This window comes from Pipistrellus kuhlii, unplaced genomic scaffold (genome assembly GCF_014108245.1).
Source record: "Pipistrellus kuhlii isolate mPipKuh1 unplaced genomic scaffold, mPipKuh1.p scaffold_m20_p_36, whole genome shotgun sequence".
NCBI lineage: Eukaryota > Metazoa > Chordata > Mammalia > Chiroptera > Vespertilionidae > Pipistrellus > Pipistrellus kuhlii.
The window spans coordinates 3,741,050-3,753,190 of NW_023425536.1; the positions used below are offsets into that span (position 1 = coordinate 3,741,050).

General features: G+C 42.4%; 1 long non-coding RNA gene and 1 other non-coding gene across 2 annotated transcripts; one reads left to right on the forward strand and one right to left on the reverse strand.

Annotated features, from left to right (window-relative positions):
- Positions 1–4,638: 4,638 nt before the first annotated feature.
- Positions 4,639–4,779, reverse strand: LOC118732257. The gene has a single exon (XR_004992106.1). It is a non-coding gene; the product is annotated as a small nucleolar RNA SNORA79 (small nucleolar RNA).
- A 5,361-nt stretch (positions 4,780–10,140) lies between these two features.
- LOC118732213 lies at positions 10,141–11,596 on the forward strand. Its single transcript, XR_004992089.2, has 2 exons — positions 10,141–10,345; positions 11,181–11,596. It is a non-coding gene; the product is annotated as an uncharacterized LOC118732213 (long non-coding RNA).
- The last annotated feature ends 545 nt before the right edge of the window (positions 11,597–12,141 follow it).

Genomic DNA, 12,141 nt, shown 5'->3' on the forward strand with positions numbered 1-12,141 from the left:
GACTTCTCCAAAGTGGACATACAGATGGCCAAGAGACATATGAAAAAATGCTCAAAGTCACTGATCATCAGAGATGCAACTTAAAGTGACAATGAATTGTCACCTCACACCTGTCAAATGGCTATCATCAACAAATTACAGGTGTTGACAAGGATGTGGAGAAAAGGGAACCCTAGTACACTGCTGATGGGAATGCAGCTTGGTGTAGCCATTATGAAAACAGTATGGAGTTTCCTCAAAAAATTAAATATGGAACTATCATTCGACCCAGTGATCCCACTTCTAGGAATATATCCTAAGAAACCCGAAACACTGCATCCAGAAAGAAGTTATGCACCCCTATGTTCATAGCAGCATAATTTAGCTAAGACCTGGAAACAGCTTAAGTGACCATCAATAGACAGTGGATAAAAAGTTGTGGCACATTTATACCATGGAATACTATGCAGCAGGAAAAAGAAGGATCTCTTACCTTTGAGACAGCATGGAGGGACCCGGAGAGTATCATGCTAAATGAAATAAGTCAGTCAGAGAAAGACAAGTATCACATGATCTCACTCATACGTAGAATCTCAGTAACAAATAAACTAATGAATAAAGTGGATCTAGAGACATGGAAGCGTGGAACAGAGTGCGGAATCTCAGAGGAAAGGTGGAGGAGAGTGGGCAGATGGGAGGTAATCAATCAAAGACCTTGTATGCGTATCTGCATAACCCATGGACACAGACAATAGGATGCTGAAGACCTGGAGTAGGGGCAGGAGCAGGCTGAAGGGGATCAATGGGGGGGAAAGGGGGACATATGTAATACTTTCAACAATAAAGATTTATTTGAAATATATAAAGATGGTTAAGCCAAGTCTTTTGGCCATAATTTTAAAAAAATCAACATGAAACTTAATGTTTAGAAAACATTTAAAGTACTTTTTTGCCTCACTTAGATCTAAACGAAAGATCAAGAGAGAGTAATTATGAATTCCCCAGGAAGCAAGTATTAAGAATTTGTTTCTTTGCTTTAATATTTATCTGTGTTTATATAGACACATTCTGACTAAAAGAATTTTTTTAACCATTTCATTATTCTTTACAATTTTGTAAATTGTTTTTTAGCTGCATCTCATATGTTATTCAAACAATTAGAAAAATTAGTCCATTTACTTGATTACCTCATAATACAATTAAGGGTAATAGATTCAAAGAAAATATCTACAACATGTTTTGATAACTGTTTAAAAATGTAATTTTGCATTCTGCACTATGGAAAAGCCAAAAAATAAAGAACTGTCCTGTACTTTCTGCCTGGCATTTCAGCTGAATATTAAAAAAATGAATATACGTGTACCAACTAGAGAAAAGGGAAAGAAAGAGGTCATATGGAGAAGAACATTTGTAAATGCTTGAAGGTTTAAATAAGTCAAGAATTCTTAATTCTTGTAAGTTGAAACACTTGAAATTGCCATTTTGAAAGTCCAAATAGTTGAATACCAGCAAGCTCATTTAAATAAAGCAAAATACCTTCTATAAATCTAGCTATGCCACAGCTACTTTACTTTAAAAGGTCCAGGCCTTACCACGGGACTGTGAGAACAATGCCATTGTAGAGTTGATACTCAGATGAATTCGTTTATTTGCTTTTATTATCTGACTCAAACTTCTTGCTACATTCTTTTTTGTTTATTTGATTACCAACTCATGTGGGAGCCAAGTTTTGGTAACAGCCTGAATCAAAGGAAAGAGTAGTATCTCTTGCAGTAAGAGTCTGCCTACAGGGTCAAGGCTGTCCCAAAGTTCTACTCTCTACAAAGAAGCCTTTTTGGGCTGTGACTGGTAATAATGACTAGGCACCGACAGGCAACGTGTCCTTATTGCTCTGAGGTATGAAACATTACCTGTTTGGTGAAGTAACATTACATAACTGCTGTACCGCCTCTTCCATGAAATGATTCACCAGTTTCATGCGGCCATTCATCACCATCATTATCCTGGTCATCCCCAATTACATGTGCAGAGCACCCACACGGAGATGACACTGTACCTGGTGCTTGACAGAATGCAAGGAAAACAAAGAGCAGCCCTTATAGTGTAAACTGTTGGAGCTGTGCATTTGAATATGAAACACAGAACAAACATACCTGTAAGTCTGAGCCTTCCTGGGTCACACGCAATAGAACAAACTCATGGAGACTCACCATAGAGCCTCACAGGGGTTATCCGTGTTGCAACTGCGAATGGAGCACATGGCCTTCCCACAGGAAAGATGCTGAGGAGGGTCCCACTCTTTGGGGCTCCCAGATTCAGACAAAGTGATAGGAGGAAGTGCACATAATAGGGATAAGACTGCAGCTGTTTAACCGTGATTCGCCTTACTAACTACACTGTATATCAGAGGTTTTCTTACAGATCCTAGGACACTAGGAGATATAATTACAAGAAGAAGAAAAAAAAAAAGACTTTAAAAAGATAAAACACCACCTTTGCCAGTTTGACTCAATGGTTAGAGTGTTGGCCCATGGACTGATGGATCACAGGTTTGATTCCCAGTCAAGGGCACGTACCTCTGTTGCAGGTACAGTCCCTGGCGCTAGTAGGGGTATGTGCAGAAAGCAACCAGTCAATGTGTCTCTCTCACATAAATGTTTCTCTCTCCCTTCCACCTCCCTCTCTTTCACTCTCTCTAAAAATCAATGGGAAAAATATCCTCTGATGAGGATTAAAAACAAGCAAACAAACAAAACATATAAAATACCTCAGGGCCCAATGGGCCTATTACTCAGAAAATGTGTTTTGAGAACAAACCAATGACAGGAATCACTGATTGGGATGGTGTGCCTGGACTCTCACCCCCCTGGGAGATTGCCTCAGGAATGCTATCCATTCTCCAGTCCCAGGATTTTAAAGCCTATCTGTGAATAGAAAGCAAATTCAAAATTCTAAACATTTCAGCCCAGAAAAAGTACTTAGAGTCCATCTGGTGAAACTCCTTCCTTCCATATTTTATAAGCAAGGAAATGGAGCCCCCAGAGAGATTACATAATTTATTCAAAACCATTAAGCCAGCTGATAGCGGAAACACAGCTCAGCACCCAGTCTCCCACCTTCTTTCCGTGCTGCCCGCTCCCCAGCACACTTAGACTGGGAAAGGAACATGTCCATCACACAACTCAAGCACCATCAACGACCTTCCATATGTAGAGTCCTTTTATTTTTAACACATCCTCGTCATGTTCTATCAGAGAGGCAGAGCCTGAAAGAGATGTATCTTGAGATTTGTTGAAAGGAATTAGTTTATGTAACTGTGGGGCTGGCTAGGCAAGCCTGACATCTGAGAGGCAGGCCATCAGGAGAAGCATGCTGGAACTCTGGGCACAGCTAAGCCTGAAGTTTCAGCTCTGTTCTTTTTTTCTTCTTCTTCTTCTTCTTTTTTCTGTTGATTTATTACAGAAAAGAAGAGAGAGGGATAGAAAGTTAGAAACATTGATGAGAGAGAATCATCGATCAGCTGCCTCCTGCACACGCCCTACTGGGGATGTGGCCGCAACCAAGGTTCATGCCCTTGACCGGAATCGAACCTGGGACCCTTGAGTCTACAGGCTGACGCTCTATCCACTGAGCCAAACCGGTTTCGGTTCAGCCCTGTTCTTAAAATGCTTCCACTGATTACATCAGACCCACCCAAACTATCCAAAATAACCTCCTTTACTTAAAGTCAACTGATATGAAAACAAAAGAAACAATAAAGTGAACTGAGATGAGTTTTAATCACAGCTATAAAATACCTGCATGACAACACCTACCTTACTGTGCGATTGAATAACGGGGGACTGGAGCCTATCTAAATTGGCTCATAAAACACCATAGCTCCCAAGTATACATAAGGACAGTATCACCACTTGTGTTCTACTGAAGCGCCGGGCACTTAAATCATATGCCTAAAGCACACAGCTAACTCACATTTTGATTTTCAATTGTAAAAAAGGTTAGAAATTCTTACCTCATTATTGTTTCAAGAAGTAAATTAAATCAGTTCCAACTGTGTATGTAAAGTTCCTAGCACACTGGGTTCTCCACGTTAGAAAACAGCGATTAGACCACATTTTGCTTATCAAAAAATGCTGGTTAACAGGTTAGCAGGAAAGGAACATTCTCACTATAGATGGGAGCACAAGCTGGAATCACTTTTTCAGCAAGCAGTTCCAATCCTAAGAATTAGTTTTATAATATTTCTATACACCTGTAAAGAGAGATATGCAAAGATATTCATTGCAATCTTATTTGTAAATAAATAAATAAATAAATAAATAAATAAATAAAACACTAAACTTAAATGGCCCTGGCTGAGTAGCTCAATTGGATAGAGCTTCTTCCCAACACACCAGGTTTCTGATTCAATCCAGGTCAGGACACGTACAAGAAGCAACCAACGAGCCAAAACCGGTTTGGCTCAGTGGTAGAGCATCGGTCTGCGGACTGAAGGGTCCAGTGTTCGATTCCGGTCAAGGGCATGTACCTTGGTTGCGGGCACATCCCTGGTGGGGGGTTTGCAGGAGGCGGCTGGTCAATGTTTCTCTCTCATCAACGTTTCTAGCTCTCTATCTCTCTCCCTTCCTCTCTGTAAAATATCAATAAAATATATTTTTTAAGTGTTTGATTCCGCAAATTTTTAGAGAATAACAGATAATCCCATCATCCAAATATTCTCTGAGTGAAGAAAATCAAATTTTAATTTATGATGACCTAAAATCCTAGTGCCAGGGCTGAAGGCAATAGGAGGAACAATAAAATATATTTTATAAAAAGAAGAAGCAAACAATGAATGCATAACTAAGTTGAACAACAAATGAATATTTCTCTCTTTCTCCCCCTTCCTCTCTCTAAAATCAATCAATAAAACAAAACGAAACACTAAGTGACTATCCAAGAGAAGAGGAGAGTGGTAAATAAATTATGATACAACCTGAAAATTAATCAATAAAACAAAACACTTAAGTGACTATCAAGAGAAAAGGAGAGTGTTAAATAAATTATGATATGGTTTGTTGACATAATAATGTCCAAATCCATACAAAATTTTATGTATTTGATCCAAACTAAGGAGTGGTCTGGAAGCAAGATCTCAGCAGTCTGAGAATAGCAGTTTTTCAGTTCTTTTTATGCATTTGGAATCAAAGGCGTAACATAAGGAATAATGCATGAAATCCATTGGTAGGATAGGGTGGTGGGAGGAAGCAGTGAGGAAATCCCTATGATTGGATAAAAAGTAAAATGAGATACAGACCTCAGTTACATTGGTGGGTACAAGATTACATTTACAGTAAATAGGGATGGTATTCATGTAACAAGATAAAGTACTCTTTTGAGAGTGGCTTCCAAAGGGTCTAAAAGACAATATTATTCTGACATTTCTAAGACATGTTAACCTAGGTGTACAAAAACAATGGACAGGGCCTGCTTAAAGCCAAGACGAACCTTTTACTAAGGAAGTTACAGGCCTGAGGCCTGACTGCTCAACCATGACCTGCTCAGTTAAGAATTTACAATCAGCCCCTGCCAGTATGGCTCGGTTGGTTCAGTGTTGACCTGGGCCCATCTCAGGTCAATGTTTCTCTCTTTCTCTCTCCCTTCCTCTCTCTCTAAAAATCAATTTTAAAAAATCAATTTAAAAAAAAGAATTCATGAACACATCACCCTGTGAGGTCACTTTTGGTCACTGAATGTGACTAATTTACTACATAGTCCCTTTGTTCACAGGTTGAACAACGGAATGAAAGATGTCCATAGTATAGTATTTCATCTAAAATAGGAGTTTGTATTACTTGATAGCATTTTTGATCCTAAATATTATACTAATATCTTCTTGGTTGCTTCTTGTATATGCCTGACCTGGATTGAATCAGAAGGTGCTAGAAGGTGATAGGTACTGTACCCATTTGATTTTAGAGAGAGAGGAAGGGGTGGAGGAGGAGAAACGTAAATTTGTTGTTCCATTTATTTATGCACTCATTGGTTTCTTGTTTGTGCTCTGACTAGGGTTCAAACCTGTAACCTTGGCATATTGGGATGACATTGTAACCAACTAATTCCTGGCCAGGGCTCATTTGATTTTTAATATAACCCTATGCGTGCATTGATATTATCCACATGTTATAATAGATGTTAGATGAAACCAAGTCTTGGAGAGAGTAAGTCATTGCTCAAAGTTTATGCCTACCAAAGATGAAACTGAAGTTATCTATATTCCAAAGCCAGTGTAATTGGGTAGTAAATTGGGTCAAGAGGTACTAAAAATTATGCTTTTATTGGTTCGTCATTTTTCCACTGAATGTTTTAATGCTGACATGATTATAATGTAGAAAGGTTTAAAAATAGAAGCTTTGGGATATTCTGTAATTTGGGCTATCAAAGTTTAGTATTTCCAGCAAAACATTCTTATTTATCAACCTTCTATTTCACCTCAATCAAAATAATAAACAGAAAGAAGAGGAAGCATAAATGGTTTTTCATTACTTCTGCAATCCAAAAGAAAAGTCAAAAACTTAAAACAAAAAAGTTCAGAAAAAAATCCCCAATTTTCTACCCTTTCATTAAAGTAATAGAATTATTCATGTTCAAATGACTATTCCCCAATGTGCTTACAAAAAGGTTTGGTTGCCTGTTGGGTGCATTGCCTAGATCTTCAGTGTGCTCATGTGGGGGAAATGCAACCATATTATACCAGTACTAGAGGCCCAGTGCACAAAATTTGTTCATGGGAAGTTGTGTCCCTCAGCCCAGCCTGCACCCTCTCCAATCTGGGACCCCTCTAGTAGAATTGGACCTAAATTGGCAGTCAGACATTCCTCTCACAATCCAGGACTGCTGGTTCCCAACTGCTCAACTACCTGCCTTCCAGATTTCCCCTAACTGCTTCTGCCTGCCAGCCTGATCACCCCCTAACCACTTCCCTGCCAGCCTGATTGCCCCTAATTGCCCTCCCCTGCAGGCCTGGTCACACATACACACACACACACACACACACACACACACACACACACAACTCTCCCTGTAGGCCTGCCTTCCCCCCAACTGTCCTTCCCTGCAGGCCCAGTCATCCCAACTTCCCTCCTATGCTGGCCTGGTCACCCCTAACTGCCCTCCCCTGCAGGCCTGGTCACCCCCAACTGTCCTCCCTTGCTGGCCTGATCACCCACAACTGCTTTTCCTTGCTGGCCATCTTGTGGTGGCCATCTTGTGTTCACATGGGGCAGCCATCTTTGACCACATTGGGGCAGCTATCTTGTGTGTTGGAGTGATGGTTAATTTGCATATTACTCTTTTATTAGATAGGATAGAAGCCTGCTGCATGAGAGGAGGCCAGCTGGTTTGCCCTGAAGGGTGTCCCAGATCAGGGTGGGGTTCTCTTGGAAAATGGGGCAGGGGTGATGAGCCTGTGATGCTGACAACACCCCCCAGCAACCAAAGGAGAGGCCCTGGTATCTGGGATTTATTTATCTTATATAATTGAAACTTTGTAGCCTTGAGTGGAGGCCTGGGATGGCCCGGAAGCTTGGCTCCCTCCATTGCCAGGGAAACCCAAGCCTCCTGCTCGCTCTGTGGCTGCAACAATTTTGGTTGGGTTAATTTGCATATTCACTCCTGATTGGCTGGTGGGTGTGGTTTATGGGTATAGCAGATGTATGGTCAATTTGCATATTACTCTTTTATTAGATGGGATTATTATCTTGTATTCTTGGAAATTACTAGATTAAATACATTATTAAAATGAGTTTTGTCTCCATGCTCTTTTTTTTAAGCTCCATTCTCTTCTTTTTCCCCCTATTTTTTTTTATTAAGGTATTATATGTGTACATATTTTATTTACCATTGCCCCCCCCACTCCCATACAAGCCCTCATCCTCCAGTGTTTTGCATCCATTGCTTATGCTTATATGCATGCATACAAGACCTTTGGTTGATCTCTTATCTCCCCCACGTCTCCCTAACCTTCCTGCTATAATTTGACAGTCTGATGCTTTACTGCCTCTATATCTATCTTTTCTGTTCATCAGTTTATAATGTTCTTTATTATCCACAAATGAGTGAGATCATGTGCTATTCTTCTTTCATTGACTGGCTTATTTCACTTAGCATAATATTCTCCAGTTCCATCCAGGTTTCTGCAAATGGTAAGAATTCCTTCTTTTTTTATGGCAGCATAGTATTCCATTGTGTAGATGTACCATAGTTTTCTGATCCAGTCATCTGGTGATGGGCACCTAGGCTATTTCACGATCCACAGGTTGAGAACCATAGCAGGGTCACATAAGGCCATTGGAAAACACTAATATTTACATTACGATTCATAAGAGTAGAAAAATTATAGTTATGAAGTAGCAACAAAAATAATTTTAAGGTTGGGGGTCACCACAACATGAGGAACTGTATTAAAGGGTTGTGGCATTAGAAAGGTTGAGAACCACTGCTTTGGGGAATCCTCCTGGCTAGTTTCTGGTTTTAGGAACCTGCTAAGGAATGAGGTAGTTCTACACTGTGGCATTTCTAAGGTCCCCAAGGGCAATGAAGAAGGACCAGGATTTCTGTGTCCTGGAAGCAGGTTTTTCCCAAACCCAACCGAGACCCACTGAGTTCTGACCAGGGACCAGAGTCCCCAAGGAGTTTGAGCCAAATTGGCAGCAAGTCTTCTCTTAGACCCATAATTGTTATTCTGTGGTGGTATTTTCTGTGTGTCTATCACAAGGGAACTCCAACACTATAAAACAAAGTTTCTGTCCTCAAGAAGCTTTCATTGGAGAGAAGAGATATGTGACTTGGTTTTTTGCTTTCCTCTTGGCGAAACTAAAACACTTTTCTTATATCATTCAAATTACCACTAATCCCATTTCCCTCTTGAACTCGGAGAAAAGATTCTTTTTTTTTTTTTTAATATATTTTATTGACTTTTTATAGAGAGGAAGGGAGAGGGATAGAAAGCTAGAAACTTTGATGAGAGAGAAACATCGATCAGCTGCCTCCTGCACACCCACCACTGGGAATGTGCCCGCAACCAAGGTACTTGCCCTTGACCGGAATCGAACCTGGGACCCTTGAGTCCAAAGGCCGACGCTCTATCCTCTGAGCCAAACCGGTTTTGGCGGAGAAAAGATTCTTGTACCAATCCCCAAATTTTCTCAATCAAGTCCCACTCACTTTCCACAGAGTCATGCAACCATCACTGGACACTATCACTGCTTGTCAGTTACATTTTACATGGAGCCCATGGAGCTGTAGCAACTGGGAATGTATGTGTGAGGAGTAGCATGCTGTGCAGAGGGGTGGATGGACTTAGAAGACAACACATGTCATATCAATAGTATATGGACAGACACTACTTAGCCTTGGAATCGACAGTGGGTGTGATCCTTGCTTCCTGGACTACGACCTCGGATGCTGGACAAGGAAACACTCAATCAGAACAACCAGACTACAAGCCTTACTAATTCAACATGTGGTTGGGTTATGAGATTGGGGGGATTCTACCATGCGCCTGATTTATCCTCATAGAGCCGAGACTACCATCTGCACCCAGGATGCTGATACTGATGAAACCATATAAAGGAAGTATCGGTTACTTCCTTGGATGGGAACTGTATTCTATACTGAGCTCTCACATGCTATGTCCTCTGGCCATGTGAGCAGTGATCTGAAGGAAGATCAGATTCCTAATGCAGAAAGTAGGTTAGTTCTCACAGTGGAAGCTGGATTCCTCAGTGGGCCCAATGGATTTGAGAGTAAAGTCTGGATGTGCTTGACCCAGAGCTACAGGCCTGCTTTGAGGACAGTAAAACCCAGACCAGAAGGCAGCAACCACTTGGAGATGAAGGGACACGGGAGGACATAAGAAAGCAACAACAACAGCAACAAAACACATAATCCACCAGAATGGAGTCAGTGACATTTCCCTGGTTTTGGCTTTTGGGAAATAATATAGGAATTGAGAGAGCTTGACTATATGGTTCTATATCCCTTTTGTGAACTTACATTTTTAAAAAGTATGTTTAATGTATGTCTTTAGAATTGGTCAATGAATGAACTTCGATTTTTTTAATAGCCGAGTTTCTTAAAACCATGAGTCATTGAGGCCTTGTCATCAGAGGTAGGCTTAAACACGTGACAAAGACTTGATCGTAGATAGGGAGGCTGCAGAGTTTTTGTCTCCAAAATAATCAAGCAAGGAAACACCCAGGAGGCACAGGGCCAACCACCCTCCTAGAAGCTGGTGGGGCTGGAAGATGCGGAGGCCCAGTCTGTGGGCAGCAGCATGCCTTCTGTGTGGCTCACCTGTCTTTTCCTCCTTCGGGCATGACACCAGGTAAGCTGGCATCAAAGTCAAGAGCCTGGCCCTGGGAACTTGGTGTTTTATCTCAGGATGATCTCAGTGCTTCCATTTGCTTCTTCTGGCACCCAGAGTCCAGGGTGCAATGGGGCCAGTGGTAAGAAATGAGGGCAGCCCTACCTCGTCTAGCTCAGTGGATAGAGTGTTGGCCTGTGGACTCAGGGATTCCAGGTTCAAGTCCGGTCAAGGGCAAGTACCTTGGTTGCAGGCACATTCCCAATAGGGGGTGTGCAGGAGGCAGCTGATCGATGTTTCTCTCTCATCAATGTTTCTAACTCTCTCTCCCTCTCCCTTCCTTTCTAAAGAAAAAAAAAATCAATAAAATATATTTATTTTTAAAAAGAAAATAAATAAAGAAGCCCAAACTGGTTTGGCTCAGTGGATAGAGCGTCGGCCTGTGGACTGAAAGGTCCCAAGTTCGATTCCAGTAAAGGTCATGCACCTTGGTTGTGGGCACATTCCCAGTAGGGGGTATGGAAGAGGCAGCTGATCAATGATTCTCTCTCATTGATGTTTCTAACTCTCTATACCTCTCTCTTCCTCTCTATAAAAAAAATCAATAAAATACATTTAAAAAAAAATGAGGGCAGATTTCCCCAGGCTCAGCTTCCTTTCTAAGCCCTGCTGGCCAGAAGCACATTGACGTCACTCCTTCCCTGGAGAGAGGAGCCTGACTCCCCCCTTGGCTTTGTACACCCTCCGCTGGGAGCACCTCCTCTGTAAAACGGGCATACTATAGTGATAGGGGAAGGGGCACGTGGTAAGAACAGGAACACAGTTGTTTAATGACGACTCAGCTTACTAACTATAGATAAGAGGTTTCTGACAGACTCTGGGAAACCCGAGGATGTGCTATACAAGGAAATGCATTTTAAAAGCCGATCAAGGACAGGACTCTTTGTGATTTGGCTTGGTGTGCCTGAACTCTCGCCCCATCTGGGAGTTTTCCTCCGGAACGCTGACAATATATTCTCAGGTTCCGGGAACAGGCTGAGCTGTTTGTAACAACACAGAAGATTAGTCAACTTGTTATCCGACTTGTAACTCCTGAAGGCCGGACTGCAGACCCTCCCCTTCCCTCCCACTGTTACATTTGTAGCTCAAGGCTGCACCTAGTTATCTCTGTCCTTGCCCAAATGTAATCCGCCAACTGGCGAGGGGAGTAACAGATTTTCGGACTGCTCCCTCATGTTGCCGGCATTATTGGAATAAATGCTCAGATATGAATCCAGCCCGTGTCTGCTCAATTTGGCTCAAGTAGTGACAGGCGGCCTTGAGCCAGTTGTGTCAGCACCTCCCCTCTCCTAGGGGAGGTTCTCAAAGTGGGACCCCTGACCAGCAACAGCAGCATCGATGGGAACTTGTCAGAAAAACCAATTCAGGAACCCCTCCCAGACCCCCTGGAACAGAAACTCAGGTAAAGGGCGTCTGGAATCTGTCCTCCCAGGTCCTCAGGTGAAGGATGCACACGGAAGTCTGTGAACCTCGCCGTGGGGGCGCTGTGAACAGGGCCTGGAGGAGCATGTGTGTCAGGCCCAGAGCTGCGCCTGGCGCCTGGTATTTAGCTGTTAGAACCACCGTCTCCATCACAGGACACTTGATAGTAATGCTGGGATTCCCTGTGGCTCCAGGAGCCCGCGGATGGAGCCGCCTCTCCTGGGAACAAGCCGCTGGCTCCTGTAGACGGGAGCCGCTTCCCTGACAGCGCCCAGCGCTTCTCTGCCTTGACCACTTACTATGCGGAGGGCATCAGGGGGGACACGCAGGAACCG